Source organism: Penaeus chinensis, chromosome 36 (assembly GCF_019202785.1).
Source record: "Penaeus chinensis breed Huanghai No. 1 chromosome 36, ASM1920278v2, whole genome shotgun sequence".
Classification (NCBI taxonomy): domain Eukaryota; kingdom Metazoa; phylum Arthropoda; class Malacostraca; order Decapoda; family Penaeidae; genus Penaeus; species Penaeus chinensis.
The window spans coordinates 18,786,154-18,803,653 of record NC_061854.1 but is presented as its reverse complement, the minus strand read 5'-3'; positions in this window follow the sequence as shown (position 1 = coordinate 18,803,653).

The window sequence follows — 17,500 nt, the reverse complement described above, 5'->3', positions numbered from 1 at the left end:
ACTGTCATTTTCATCTTTCGCTTCTTCCTTTTATCTTTCCTTTCTCCCTGCCTTTCTTTCTTTCTTTCTTTCTTTCCTTCTCTCTTTTTTCTTTCCCGTCTCCCAACATCCTCCCTTTCTCCCTCCTTCCTTTCCCTCCTTCCTTCCTTTCTCCCTTTCTCCTCTCATCCTCCCTTATTCCTTACCCTTCTCTCTTCCTTAAATCCTTCCCTTCTCTCTTATTACCCTTTTCCCTTCATTTCATCCTTTCCTTCCCTTCCACCATCCTCTTCCTCCCTCCTTTCTTGTCCCCTACCCCCCTTTCTCCTTCCCTTTCTCCCACCTTCACTCTCCCCTTCCCCCTCTTCCCCCCCTCCCTACCCCCTTTCCCCCACCCCCTTTCCCCCTTTCACATTCCCCTTTCACCCTCTCTCCCTCTCTCCCACCCTCACTCTCCCCTTCCCCCTCTTCCCCCACCCCCTTTCCCCCTTTCACCCTTCCCCTTATCCCCCTCCCTCCCTTCCTCCCACCCTCACTCTCCCCCTCCCCCTCTTCCCCCACCCTTACCCCCTTTCTCCCACCCCCTTTCCCCCTTTCCCTCTTCCTCCCTCCCTTCCTCCCTCCCCTAACTTGAAAGATCGGTTACAACAGCGAAAGCGTTGGAAAGTGTCGCAGGAGTCACAAGCTTAAAGTCTTTACATGTCGTCGTGTGACAGTTAAAAGTTCCTCCAACGAAAATTGGTGTTGGGGGGAAGGGGGAGGGAGGGAGGGGGGGAGGGGGAAGGAGGGGGGGGAGGAGGGGGAAGGAGGGGGGAAGGAGGGGGGAAGGAGGAGGGAAGGAGGGGGGAAGGAGGGGGGAAGGAGGGGGGAAGGAGGGGGGAAGGAGGGGGGAAGGAGGGGGGAAGGAGGAGGGAAGGAGGAGGGAAGGAGGAGGGAAGGAGGAGGGAAGGAGAAGGGAAGGAGGGGGAAAGAAGAAGGTAAAGGAGGGGGGAGGAGGAGGGGAAGGAGGGGGGAAGAAGGAGGAAAGGAGGGGGGGAAGGAGGAGGGAAGGAGAAGGGAAGGAGGGGGAGGAGGGGGTAAGGAGGGGGAAGGAGAAGGGAAGGAGGAGGGAAGGAGAGGGGAAAGAGGGGGAATGATGAGGGAAGGAGGAGGGAGGGAGGGGGGAAGGAGAAGAGGGAAGGAGGGGGGGAGAAGGAGGGAAGGAAGAGGGAAGAAGTGGGAAGGAAGAGGGAAGGAGGGGGAAGAAGGAGGGAAGGAAGAGGGAAGGAGAAGGGAAAGAAGAAAGGGAATGGGGGTGAAAACAGAAAAAGGAACGGGAAGGGTGGGAAGGAAAAGGGACAAAATAAGGACGGAGAAGGAGGAAAGAAGTACAGAAGAGAGAAGGAACAAGGAAAGATGAAAAAAAGAGAGAGAAAAAAAGGAAAGAGAGAGAGAAAAAAAGTAAAAGAGAACGAGAGAAGATAAAAACAAAAAAAGTGGGGAGAACTGCAGGGCGAAGATTGAAACAAGAAGATAAAGAGAAACAGGAAAGAGAAGCAAAAGAAAATGAATAAACTAGGGAAAGAGTACGAGACGTGTGTGTGTGGGGGGGGGGGGGAGATCACGAGAAGGGAATAAAAAACGAAAAGGAAGAGGCAAAGAGTTTTAAAAAATACAAAGAACGATAAATAGAGGGTGAGGAACTTTTACGAAGGAAGAAAGTGAAAGGGAAGAAAAAAACGCGAAAGTGGACGGAGGAAGGAAATGAAAAAAGGGAGGAAGAGGAAACAATGGAAGGCAAAAAATAAACAAAGAATGAAAAGAATTAAAAAAGAGAAGGCGAAGACTACAGAAGGAAAGTTACAAAGGAGGAAGAAGCCAAGAAGGAGAGAGACATAACGAAGGAGAAGAGAAATGAAGAGAGAGGAGGAAGAAAAGGAATTGACTGAAGGGCGACGCGATGGGGGATTAATGTAATGGCCAGGGCGGGGGCGTGAGGGAAAGGCAGCGAATGAGAGAGAGAGGTATAAAGGATAGATAAAGAGAAAAGAGATCAAACAAGATAGAGGAAGAAGGGCTTAAGATGGTTGAATAAAGAATAGAAAGAGAGAGAGAAGAGTAATTTGCGGATAGAGGAAAAAACACTATGGATTGATAAAGAATATTTTTTACGGGTTAAAAAGGAAAAAAAAAAAAAAACTACGAAAAAAATATGTAATAGCGGGAGGGAAAAAAGTGTCAATAAAATAAATCTGGGGAAAAAATTACGAAAGGAAAATGAACAGCGCCGTAAATTGAACGAATTGTGAAAACAACGTAAACATATGAGCAAGACCTTTTAAAAAATGAGTCTCTGGAACGCGGAAGAGAAAGAGTTTAACAAAAACGAAAAGACCGTAAAAAAAGAAAAGGGAACGGGCTGTAAACCACATTCTCGTTGGGATTCAGAAGGGCGTAAAGATGTAAAAAACTTAGAGGTCGCGAGGATAAAACATTGGGAGGAGAGGAAGCGATCATTGGGTTGCCATGGGGACACACACACACACACACACACACACACACACACACACAGGACACAGACACACACACACACACACACACACACACACACACACACACACACACACATATATATATATATATATATATATATATATATATATATATATATATATAATACATTAGTGTGCACTTTACTTATGCAGACAGACTAATTAGGAAATACATTTCACCACAGCCCAACAACAACGCACGTAGTCACACACAAAATAAGTTACTTTTCCTTTGTCAGAAAAGGAATCAAGTATCCCTTCTTCCAATCATTAGCTTCGAAGCCTCGAACACAGTGCAGTTCTTCCCGAGACGTTACACCGAGCGCGGCTCTGCAATACCAAGCTCCGAAGAATCCGTTTATGAGACTCCGCCTGTCTTGCCCTAATGATAATATCGCACTACAATACGATTAATTTTGTGGCATTGTTGGGCCTTTTCTAAAACACGCCTTTTGATGAGGTTCCTTGTTAGAAGGCTCGAGTGGCAGTGGGAAAGTCGAACCCCAAATAATTGAACGAATAAACGAGACAAATTTGAAAAGAGCGAGAGTAAATTTACTCTTTCTGTTCACGGCAGAAGTGAGGGGGAATGGTTTAAGTAATGACTACACAGGTAGTGCTAACTCCAAGTACACATTTACCTTTGCTTAACAAAAAGGGATTCAAGGCGGAAGGGGGAATCCGTCATTATGAATCTGAAACTGAGTTATGGGGACTTTATAGTGGCAAAGATGATGCATGTAACTTTTGTTTAATATTTTTAGCATCTGAACAAAATGCGAAACACACCCGCGATTTCAAAAATGACGAGACAATGTGAAAATCTATTCCACGTGTCGAGACAACACCAGGAAGGAAAGAGGGAGGAAGAGAGACGACAAGGAGAAGAGAATAACCGAAGAATAAAGATAACACCAGGTAGGAAGGAGGAAGAAAGGGAGAAGGAAAAGAGAAAAGAATAACAGAAAAGTCGTGATAAGACCAGGGAGGAAAAAGAAGGGAAAATAAAAAAACCAAGCCGAAGAGAATAACAGAAAAGTCGAAATAACACCAAAAAGGAAAGAGGGATAAATAGAAAAGCCGAGGAGAAGAAAAAACCGAAGAATCGAGATAACACCGGGTAGGAAAGGAAAAAGAAAGAGAGACAATAGAGTAACAAAAAAACAATCGAGATAAAACGAGGTACTAAAGAGAGGAGAAAGGGAAGAAGACAACGAAGAGAGAATAGTAGAACAGAAAAATTTGACGACTGAAAAAATCTTACACTCCCGACCATTAGACTATAGAGGCCTGTGGCTTTGTTTCGCGTGAACAAACGAACCCGATTTTTAGAAACAGAGGGGAAAGGAAAGGGAGAAAAGAAAGAGAAAGAGAAAATAATGGTTCATAGAAGAATACAGAAAAATGCCCAGTTCATGTTGTAGAAATACCATACCAGGTTCTTCACACATAAAAGGAGTTATAGATATATGTTTATATGAAAAATGGCTAATAATGATAGTAATGATAATGATAATAGTATTAACTATACTGATAAATAACAGTAATAGTAATATTAATCATTATTATTATTATTATCATTACTATTATAATGATGATAATAGCAATAATGATAAGAACAATAACAATAATAATGATAATCATATTAATGATGTTATAAATAATAATAATAATATTAATGATAATCATATTTATGATATTATAAGTAATGACAATAATAATAATCATAGTAATATAAAAACAATGACGATAATAATAGTAATAAAAATAAAAAAGGTAACAATAATGATAATATTAATAATAATAATAATAGTAATAATAATGATAATAATGATAATGATAATAATAATAGTAATAATAATAATGATAATAATAACAATGATATTGATAATGATACTAATAATAATAATAATAATAATAATAATAATTGTAATAATGATAACAGCAACAAAGATAATAACAATAACAATAATGATAATAATAATGATGATCATAACAATTATGATATAAATAATAATAATAATAGCAATAACAATATAATAGTAATAATTTTAATGACGATATTGATAATGATGATATTGCTAGTAACAATAATAGGAATGATAATAATGATAATAATGATAACAATAATAATAAGGATAATAATAATAAGAAGAAGAAGAAGAAGAAAAGTAATAATAATAATATGGTGATGATGATAATAATAATAATGATATTGATAATAATAGTAATAATAAATCATATAATAATAACAATAACATCAACAATAATAATGATAATAGTAATAATAATGATAATAATACTACTGCTAATAATAATAATGATAAAAAATAATGATGAGGATACTACTACTACTATTACTACTACTAATAATAATAATGATAATAACAATAATGATAATAATAATAACAATAACAATAATAATAATGATAATAATAATGATAATAACAATAATAATAACAATAATAATGATAATGATGAAGAAAATAATTATAATGATAATTCTTACAATGATAATAATAATAATAACAAGGACAGCAATAATGATAGCACTAATGGAAGAAAGGAAGCTAAGGGAAGGGTTTAAAGTCGCCGTTTTAGTACCAGAATCGTGTTACACTCGGCGGATCCCCATTTTCGCTTTAATCATGAAGTCTCGTTACTCAAATCTCTTTAAAACTTTTCGGTATAAAAATAGAATGAGATGCAAACGAGAGGCAAGAAGAGGCCGACATCATGCTTCAGAATGAGAAGCACCAGAACATCGTCGCGCTTCTCCGGAAAATAGAGATTCTTAAATTGCAACCATTCTTGGCTAAGTTTGGGATACGCTCGTGGCCCTCCGACCTATCTTGGCTGAAGATGTCGCGGACGGGTGTGCGCTCCGTCTTCTCACTAGGCTTGGGATTTTGTGTTGTTCGTATTCGTGTGTGTGTCCTAACGAATGCATGGATAAGGCCCATCGGTGATAGACGTTCGTACGCGAAGGGTAAAGAGGTCTTCCAAATAACTCATGACCTCGCTCTGCACCGTTCAACAAACACAACAAAGGCTCAGAAATTGTTTAACCCCAACAGTCGAGGGAAGTGTAGCGTGGAATGTTGCGCCGCCAGCGGTACGAACGCAGAGACCGAGGGAACAGACAGACAGGCGCGGGAGGGGCGGGAAGGAACGAGCAGAGAGAGCGAGGGCTCGAGTGGTGAAGTCGGGGTAAAGAGGAAGGTGTAAGCCTCTCTGCTGTAGAGTCTGAGCAGGTCGGAGCGAGGGGGAGGCAGCAGGAGAGAAAAGGCCAAGGACACTGAAAAAAAAAAAATTCAAACCACTGAAAGAGAATTTCAAAACAAACCGGAAAAGGAGCTTGATGTACAGAGGAGGGACACCGAGTAGGTAGAAATACATTACCACTGGTGGGGTACGCTGGATAACAACAGGTTGTCAGAGCCACTTCTTTCGTTTCCAAAGTAAAATTGATAAAAAAAAAAGGGCAAGACAATATTTTGACGACGAAGGAGCGTCACAATTTGCATTCTGTATCAGACGACAATTTAGAACTGTGGTTTCTGCATCTAGTTTAAATTCTTAGGGGAAGGGCTGTCACTCCAAAAATACCTCGCACAAGTGTATTTCCGACTATAAATGTTTAGATGAATTTCATACATGTTCTTGCGGATTTCTGAGTATGTGTGCTGGCGCGTGCTCTCGGAACTCTTCGGCTCATTACCACTAAAAGCAAAGAAATGCGAGACTCTGCAATTCTCCAGACTAAACACAACTTTTTTCCCGTTTTTCTTCTAGCTGCGAGATGGTACGGCAGGTGAGAAGAGGATTCAGCTGTTGGATCAAGATCGGGGGATGCCTTCCATTCACTCTCCTCTCCTTCGTCACTTACCATTTCCCTTCTCTTTCATGGTACTTTGTCTCTCTGACCGTCTGTTGGTCTGTGCGTCCCTCTTCCTATTTATATCTCTTCGTGTCTCTCTCTGCCTGCCTCTCTGTTTATTTGTCTATCTGTCTGTCTGTCTCTCTCTCTCTCTCTCTCTCTCTCTCTCTCTCTCTCTCTCTCTCTCTCTCTCTCTCTCTCTCTCTCTCTCTCTCTCTCTCTCTCTCTCTCTCTTTCTCTCTCTCTCTCTCTCCCTCTCCCTCTCCCTCCCCCTCTCTCTCTCTCTTTATCTCTCTCTCTCTCTCTCTCTCTCTCTCTCTCTCTCTCTCTCTCTCTCTCTCTCTCTCTCTCTCTCTCTCTCTCTCTCTCTCTTCTCTCTCTCTCTCTCTCTCTCTCTCTCTCTCTCTCTCTCTCTCTCTCTCTCTCTTGCATTTTGTTATAAACCGCTCAAAGCCTCTTTTGTTGTGCAAATTTCTTTAGATAAGGAAAAAAACTTTCCTCGTTAATTTTTGTCCTTAGTTTTCAGTACCATTGTCTTTGAGAGATTTCCAAGTCAAAAATATTCAGTGCCTTTGCGCGAAGAAAAGAAAGAGAAAAAGGAAATCATTATATACAATACACATGCAAGGAGACACATCCTCTGTGTCCTTTTAATGTATATGAGCAAATGTGTGTGAGTGGACGTGAGAGAGAGAGAGAGAGAGAGAGAGAGGAGAGAGAGAGGGAGAGGGAGAGGGAGAGGGAGAGGGAGAGGCAGAGGGAGAGAGAGAGAGAGAAGGAGAGGGAGAGTGAGAGGGGGAGGGAGAGAGACAGGGAGAGAGAGAGGGACAGAGAGAGGGACAGAGAGAGAGAGAGTGGGAAAGAGAGAGAGAGGGAGAGAGAGAGAGAGAGAGAGAGAGAGAGAGAGAGAGAGAGAGAGAGAGAGAGAGAAAGGGAGAGGAAAAGGAAGAGTGAGAGGGAGAGGAAAGAGAGAGGGACAGAGAGAGGGAGAAGGAGATAGAGAGAGAGAGAGGGAGAGAGAGAGAGAGAGAGAGAGAGAGAGAGAGAGAGAGAGAGAGAGAGAGAAAGGGAGAGGAAAAGGAAGAGTGAGAGGGAGAGGGAGAGAGAGAGGGAAAGAGAGAGGGACAGAGAAAGGGAGATGGAGATAGAGAGAGAGAGAGTGAGAGAGAGAGAGAGAAAGAGAGAGAGAGATAGAGAGAGAGAGAGAGAGTGAGAGTGAGAAAGAGAAAGAGAAAGAGAAAGAGAAATAGAGAGAGAGAGAGAGTGAGTGAGTGAGTGAGTGAGTGAGAAAGAGAGAGAGAGAGTATTAATGTGTGTGTTTGTGTTATTTTCTTCTTATCATCGCCATGAAAGGCACTGAATACTTTTTTCTAAAATTAAAATGTGCAGACGCCATCCAGGCAAAAAAAAAAAAAAAAAAAAAAAAAAAAAAACATTACCGTGGAATTACAAGTGACATTCAACGTGTCGCCTTAATATAACTATGCGATTACATTTTACAATTCCATTATCTATATGAATAAAATAAATATCCATTATGCAGTAATAAGAAAAGAAAGACAGACAGAAAAGTGCGTTATCCATTTACGTAGATTTTTTCGAGGATTTCGTCAGTTCTCAAAGTCAAATAAACGGAATTGGTTATAATTAATCAATGTACGTTAACATTGTTCTATTAATGATAGTAATGACGATAATGATAATAATATTAATGATAATGATGATGATAATATCAATTATAATTATCATCATTATCATAATAATGATAATGATAATAATAACAATGATAATGATAATGATAACGACGATAACCATAGCCAAAATAATATTAATAATAATAACAATAATAATAATAATAATAATAATAATAATGACAATGATAAAAATAACGAAAATAATAGTGGTAAATGGTTAATTGTTAAAACAAATAAATATGCTAGACATCATCGGTAACATAGCAGTATGGTAAAGTATTGTGGCGAATAGGGTAAAAGGGAGTTCACGATTAGGATAAGTGGACAAAAGAAGGGGATGAAGAAGAGGAGGAAAACGAAAGGAGGAGAAGAAAACACGATGCAAAATTAGTTAAGACATGGCTGTTGGACAAGGGTCTGGGGGTGAAAATAATAACAATGATAATAATGATGATAATGGTGATGATGATTATGATAATAACAATAACAACGACGATAATGATAATGCTAGTCCTGTTAATAATAAGGATAATATTACCACTGCTATTACTACTGGTAATGATAATGTATAATAATTGTAATAATATGTATAATAATTTTAATGATATGTATAATAATTTATGATGTTAATGCTAATATTACTGATAATAATACTAGTGTTAATACATGTAATCATACTAATATTGATACTAATACCAATACTAATAAAAATGCTAATACTAATACTATAGTTAATACTAATGTTAACACGAATTCTAATGTTAATACTACTACTGATACTAATAATAATGCCAATAATCATAATCATTATCATAATCATAATATAATAAAGATGACAAAAATCATAATCATACTGATAATGAAAATATAATAATGATGAGTATCATGACGATGGTAATAATGATGATGATGAGGATGAGGATTATGATGACGATGATAATGATAATAATAATACTGATAATAATAATGATGATGATGAGGATGATAATGATAATAATAATACTGATAATAATAATGATGATTATGAGGATTATGATGACAATTTTAATAATAGTAACAATAATAATAATAATAATAATAATGATACTAATTAAAATAATAATAATGATAATAATAATGATGATGATGAAGATGATGATGATAATAATGATGATAATAATAATAATGATAATGATAATAATAATAACAATAACAATAACAATAACAATAATAATAATAATAATAATAATAATAATAATAATAATAATAATAATGATAATAGCAATAATAAAAATCATAGTAATAATAATAAAAATTGCAATCAAAATAATAAAGGCAACAATAATAATGATAATATTGATTATAATAATGATAATACCGGTAATGATAATGATGATAATAATAGCAATGATAATAATGGTAAAAATATTAACAATGATAAAAGAAAAACTAATATTAGTATTAATGATTATAATAATAATAATAATGATAATAATAAAAGTAATGATAATTGTAATAGTGATAACAGTAATAGTAATAATAATGATAATAATAACAATAATAATGATAATATTCATAATAACAGTGACAATAAGAATAACAATAATATGATAATGATGATCCAACCTGGAAATAGTAGAACAAAGTCACGGAATTCATTCTTGCACCTCTGAGCACTCCATTGCAATTATGTATGTAATGAAGTTAGTTCATGAGACCCTTTCATTCTCATTAAGTGAAAATAGTGTGGGTGAATTCGCTGGTAAGTGTGTGTTGTGTCTGTGTGTGTTTGTGTGTGTGTGTGTGTGTGTGTGTGTGTGTGTGTTGTGTGTGTGTGTGTGTGTGTGTGTGTTGTGTGTGTGTGTGTGTGTGTGTGTTGTGTGTGTGTGTGTGTGTGTGTGTGTGTGTGTGTTTGTCTGTGTGTAGTCGTATTTTTCTGTGTTTCTGTGTGTGTGTTTTTGTGTGTGTATATGCGTGTTTGTGTGTGTGTGTGTGTGTGTGTGTGTGTGTGTGTGTGTGTGTTCGTCTGTGTGTAGTCGTATTTTTCTGTGTTTCTGTGCGCGTGTGTGTGTGTGTGTGTGTATGCAGTGTGTGTGTGTGTGCATTAATTCGAGTTAAGTATATTAAAGCAGACACATTGTGATGAAATCATGGGTACTCCTTAGAAACGCTATTTATTAACAAACAAGAATGGCTCTGCCTGATATTCAGAGTGCCCATGTTGCGCCGGTTATTGGTATGTTCTCGTCAAGTATACAGCCCTCCCTCTCTCTCTCTCTCTCTCTCTCTCTCTCTCTCTCTCTCTCTCTCTCTCTCTCTCTCTCTCTCTCTCTCTCTCTCTCTCTCTCTCTCTCTCTCTCTCTTGTTTTTTCTCTCTTTTTCCCTTTCTTTGTATGTCTGCCTCTCTCTCTCTCTCCTCTCTCTCTCTCTCTCTCTCTCTCTCTCTCTACTCTCTCTCTCTCTCTCTCTCTCTCTCTCTCTCTCTCTCTCTCTCTCTCTCTCTCTCTCTCTCTCTCTCTCTCTTTCTCCCTTTCTCTCTCCCTATCTCTCTCTCTCTCTCTCTCTCTTGTTTTTTCTTTCTTTTTCCCTTTCTTTGTCTGTCTGCCTCTCTCTCTCTCTTTCTCTCTCTCTCTCTCTCTCTCTCTCTCTCTCTCTCTCTCTCTCTCTCTCTCTCTCTCTCTCTCTCTCTCTCTCTCTCTCTCTCTCTCTCTCTCTCTCTCTCTTTCCCTCTCCCTCTCCCTCTCTCTATCTATCTATCTATCTATCTCTATCTCTTCTCTCTTTCCTCCCTCCCACCCCCTCCCTCACTTCCATTCTCTCTCTCTCCCAACAGAAAAGTTAAAACACAACCGGACTTCACACAGCCAGAAACCTGGTAATTGCTATTATGTCCTCTGGGATCCTATACAAAAAGAAAGCTCCCAGCGCACGCCAGGGTTAAAAAGTCCTCCCTCTCACGCGGCGCGAACTGTTTACAACTTTCATGTTAAACTCTGTGTACAAAGTCAGATGCAGCTAACCTCAAAGGGTCTGGCACAAAGCCTTGTACTCGCCACAAGAATACTCGGTTGGAGAAAGGTCCCCCCCCCCACACACCCCCCTTTCCCCCCCATCCCTCCCACTTATCCTTCTCATTCCTTACACACACACACACACACATACTCTTCGTCTTTCATCTTTTAGCCACCCCACTTATTAATCTTTATCCAACCTCCCCACCCCTTACTTTACCCATCCTCCTCTTTATCCATCGTGCCACACACCCCCATCCTTGCTCATCCTGCCCCCCCATCCCCATCCTTACTCATCCCCCCCCCCCTCTCCATCCTTACTCATCCTGCCCCCCCCATCCTTACTCATCCTGACACCCCCATCCATCCTCATCTTACTCACTCAACCCCATCTTTACCCATCTTTACCTCCCCCCATCCTACTTCCGACCATCTTACTCCCCCTCACTCCCCCTCACTCCCCCCCCCCACCCTACCCCACCCCAATAAATAATAAAGACTGTGGGGGAAATAATGCGATGAATTATTTAATATATATGGATGATTAACTAAATGGATAGTATTAATGAAAGAATAGATTTATGATTTAGTAAAGCAATTAATCGAGTGAAGCAATTAATAAATCGTATTGATGAGTAAAATTAGTTAGACAGACAGATAGATGGATACAATGGGCATACAGATAAGAAAACAAAGAATTAACATATGATTTAACATTATCGCAAATACGTCTAACAAGAGAAGGAAAGCTCTCGTGCTCCTAGATTTCATTTTGATAAGTAGAAGTAGGGATTTTAATAACGGAATGCAAAGGGGAAGGTCGACTCCGTGACTCGGATAGATATCACACTAAAGTACCTCTAAAGTCATATATAGAAGCGGGACTGAAACTTTTGGTCATTCATAATTCTCGGTCTCCTTCCCCTCCCCCCCCCCACTATCCCCCGCCCCTTGGAAATAAACCTTGCCCATTACCCCCCTCCCCTCCCCCCCACCACCACCATTAAACTAGCCTCCGTTGCTAGAACTTTTTCAATTACCCTTATTCTCCATTACCCTGCCATTACTCCGTTGATTAGCCCATATCACCAGCTCATTAATGATTCCACAACACCGACCCCATTAATGAACCCATATCACCAGCCCATTCATTAATCTATATCGACGGCCCATTAATCAGCTCCTTAATTAACCCACATTCCTTCTTCCAGTTTCGTAAAAGTAATAACAATGAAAGCCATTATGATCAGAACGACAATCGCTGTATTAATGTAGATAATATTAAAGCACTTGTTAAAATAGTAACAATAATGTTAAGATCTTTGATTTTAAAAGGACATTGTGCAATATAATCCCACGCCCTCGGAAGCAGCCAGCTCTGATGAGAAGGGTATGGACGAGAGACGACCGCGGAGAAAACACGCAGAAGCTGTCGTATGTCTGATGCAGGTAATAAATGCATGATCCCTTCCCCCCTTTCCCCCCACCCACGCCCATCGCCCGACCAACTGGGCTGCGACAAACCTCTTCTTATGCTGCACTAACCCACCCACTACCCTGTCTTAACCTGTTCCCTGTTGTTCCTCTTCCTTCCCACACGCCCGCTCGCTCTCCTCATATCTTTCTGCTCCTACCTTACACTCCCTTCCTTACCCCCAACGACTGTCCCTTCTTCAGCCTTCCCTTTCTTCCCTCTCCCTTTCCTTCTCCCGCTCTGATCAAGGTCATGCAACTCGGCTGCCTGCCAGTGAGGATCCAGCAACCCCCCCCCCCCCCCTTCTTCTCATCTCTCTCTCTCTCTCTCTCTCTCTCTCTCTCTCTCTCTCTCTTTCTCCCTCTCTCTATCTATCTATATATCTATCTATCTATCTATCTATCTATCTATCTATCTATCTATCTATCTCTCTCTCTCTCTCTCTCTCTCTCTCTCTCTCTCTCTCTCTCTCTCTCTCTCTCTCTCTCTCTCTCTCTCTCTCTCTCTCTCTCTCTCTCTCTCTCTCTCTCTCTCTCTCTCTCTCTCTCTCTCTCTCTCTCTCTCTCTCTCTCTCTCTCTCTCTCTCTCTCTCTCTCTCTTTCTCCCTCTCTCTATCTATCTATATATCTATCTATCTATCTATCTATCTATCTATCTCTCTCTCTCTCTCTCTCTCACACAGTCTCTCTCCATCTGACTTTTTCACTCTCTCACTTAAAAAGAAAAAAATGTTCAAAGGTGCCTACATCATAAACATGCTCACTTTTTTCAGGAAGAGAAAAATATAAATAAAGCTTCAACAAGCATGCATTATAGACAAGTTTAATCTCTAGCGGAGGGCGGAGGGGCGAAAACAAAGACAAATTAGCGCATGCAGCGAAGGCCAATCGACGCGAGGCAGGGGAGTGTATCATGCAGGCCAGGCGCGAGGGAGGCAGTAAAACAGAGTAAGCGTGGAGGAAGCGTAGGTTGTAAGGGATACGTGCATCGATGGTTGAGCGAAAGAGGGTGAGACGAGAGGAAGAGGGGAAAGGAAAGCGGAAGAGGGGGAGGAATGACGAAGAGGGGGAGGGAAAGCGAAGAGGGGAAGACAAGAGGAAGAGGGGAAGGGAAAGCGAAGAGGGGGAGGAATGAGGGAGAGGGTGAGGGAAAGCGAAGAGGGGGACACGAAGGGAAGAGGGGAAGGGAAAGCGGAAGAGGGGGAGGAATGACGAAGAGGGTGAGGGAAAGCGAAGAGGGGAAGACGAGGGGAAGAGGGGAAGGGAAAGCGGAGAGGGGGACACGAGGGGAAGAGGGGAAGGGAAAGCGAAGAGGGGGACACGAGGGGAAGAGGGGAAGGGAAAGCGAAGAGGGGGACACGAGGGGAAGAGGGGAAGGGAAAGCGGAAGAGGGGGAGGAATGACGAAGAGGGTGAGGGAAAGCGAAGAGGGGAAGACGAGGGGAAGAGGGGAAGGGAAAGCGGAGAGGGGGACACGAGGGGAAGAGGGGAAGGGGAAAGCGAAGAGGGGGACACGAGGGGAAGAGGGGAAGGGAAAGCGAAGAGGGGGGACACGAGGGAAGAGGGGAAGGGAAAGCGGAAGAGGGGGAGGAATGAGGGAGAGGGGGAGGGAAAGCGAAGAGGGGGACACGAGGGAAGAGGGGAAGGAAAGCGAAGAGGGGGACACGAGGGAAGAGGGGAAGGAAAGCGAAGAGGGGGACACGAGGGGAAGAGGGGAAGGGAAAGCGAAGAGGGGAGGAATGACGAAGAGGGTGAGGGAAAGCGAAGAGGGGGACACGAGGGAAGAGGGGAAGGAAAGCGAAGAGGGGAGGAATGAGGGAGAGGGTGAGGGAAAGCGAAGAGGGGGAGACGAGGGGAAGAGGGGAAGGGAAAGCGAAGAGGGGAGGAGAGGAGGGAAAGCGAAGAGGGGAGGAATGAGGGAGAGGGTGAGGGAAAGCGAAGAGGGGAAGACGAGGGGAAGAGGGGAAGGGAAAGCGAAGAGGGGGAGACGAGGGGAGGAGAGGAGGGAAAGCGAAGAGGGGAGGAATGACGAAGAGGGGGAGGGAAAGCGAAGAGGGGGACACGAGGGGAAGAGGGGAAGGGAAAGCGAAGAGGGGAGGAGAGGAGGGAAAGCGAAGAGGGGAGGAATGAGGGAGAGGAGGGAAAGCGAAGAGGGGGAGACGAGGGGAAGAGGGGAGGGAAAGCGAAGAGGGGGACACGAGGGAAGAGGGGAAGGGAAAGCGAAGAGGGGAAGACGAGGGGAAGAGGGGAAGGGAAAGCGAAGAGGGGGAGACGAGGGGAAGAGGGGAAGGGAAAGCGAAGAGGGGACACGAGGGGAGACAAACGATAAATAAAACCAAACAACGAATACCTCATAGAGACTCAAGATTATGCAGGATTACCACATTATGCGGCTGGGTATTGTCGACGGTTGTGTGGCAGCTGAGACGACAGAGGAGTCAGCGCCGCAGGTCAAATAGCAGGAGGAACTTTGGCGACGAATTATTAAACATCTGACAACTTGTGACGAGGAAGACAGGAAGTGTCACTCGCGAGGTTAGCGATGACGAGAAAACTTGTTATATGAATTTCGTATCTCTTTAGTGGGGGGGAGGGGGGGGCGTGTGTGTTCGTGTGTATGTGTCTGTGTGTGTGTGTGTGTGTGTGTGTGTTTGTGTGATTGTGTGGGGGTAAGTGTGTACGTGTGTGTGTGTGTGTGTGTGTGTGTGTGTGTGTGTGTGTGTGTGTGTGTGTGTTTTGTGTGTGTGTGTGTGTGTGTGTGTTACCGTACTACTGAGTCTGTATTAATTTTCTTTTTTACATATTTGCATTAATATCAACCACGCGTTTATTGATATAACATGTTATTTTCCATCATCCCAGCAGGCTGACAACAAAACAATTGTTTCCAGCGAATATAAAAGGCTGTAGTCATTATCCACCAAATGATCGTGGAATTCATATCATTGGTAATAGATATACCATAAAACATTTCATCCCATTGTATTGTTTACAACTCTGACGGTACCCGATCACACATGCACACATATACACACGTATTACACACACACGCTCACATATACACAAATAATGCACACAGACACACAAATGATACATACACGCACGCAGACACACAAATGATATACACAAACGAACACGAACACACAAATCGTACACACAGACGCACATAGACACACAAGTGATACTCACAGTCGCACACAAGCACGCAAATGATACACACAGACGCACACATACACACAAATGATACACACAGACGCACACAGACACACAAATGATACACACAGACGCACACATACACACAAATGATACACACAGACGCACACATACACACAAATGATACACACAGACGCACACATACACACAAATGATACACACAGACGCACACATACACACAAATGATACACACAGACGCACACATACACACAAATGATACACACAGACGCACACATACACACAAATGATACACACAGACGCACACATACACACAAATGATACACACAGACGCACACATACACACAAATGATACACACAGACGCACACATACACACAAATGATACACACAGACGCACACATACACACAAATGATACACACAGACGCACACATACACACAAATGATACACACAGACGCACACATACACACAAATGATACACACAGACGCACACATACACACAAATGATACACACAGACGCACACATACACACAAATGATACACACAGACGCACACATACACACAAATGATACACACAGACGCACACATACACACAAATGATACACACAGACGCACACATACACACAAATGATACACACAGACGCACACATACACACAAATGATACACACAGACGCACACATACACACAAATGATACACACAGACGCACACATACACACAAATGATACACACAGACGCACACATACACACAAATGATACACACAGACGCACACATACACACAAATGATACACACAGACGCACACATACACACAAATGATACACACAGACGCACACATACACACAAATGATACACACAGACGCACACATACACACAAATGATACACACAGACGCACACATACACACAAATGATACACACAGACGCACACATACACACAAATGATACACACAGACGCACACATACACACAAATGATACACACAGACGCACACATACACACAAATGATACACACAGACGCACACATACACACAAATGATACACACAGACGCACACATACACACAAATGATACACACAGACGCACACATACACACAAATGATACACACAGACGCACACATACACACAAATGATACACACAGACGCACACATACACACAAATGATACACACAGACGCACACATACACACAAATGATACACACAGACGCACACATACACACAAATGATACACACAGACGCACACATACACACAAATGATACACACAGACGCACACATACACACAAATGATACACACAGACGCACACATACACACAAATGATACACACAGACGCACACATACACACAAATGATACACACAGACGCACACATACACACAAATGATACACACAGACGCACACATACACACAAATGATACACACAGACGCACACATACACACACATACACAATCAAACACCCAATCCAAATCCCGAACGGCAAAACAGACAAACAGCTGACCAGCAAGGCAGACAGAGACAGAAACAAACACACCCAAACACAAAGGAAAGGAAAGGACTCCCCCACGTAATAGCAGCCTAATGTTCTCTTTCCTTCAAAACCCCCACCCTTGGGCCCGGCACAAGGAGGGGGCAGGAGCCCCGGGCCCCCTCCTTTCCCCGGCCGCCGTTTTTGGGGAATGTTTTTGTTTGCTGCGTCCTTGGGGGGGGGGGGATGGACTGAGAGATGAGAAATGGATATGTGGATATGGATGGGTGTATATATGTAAGCAGATGCATACGTGCATATACATA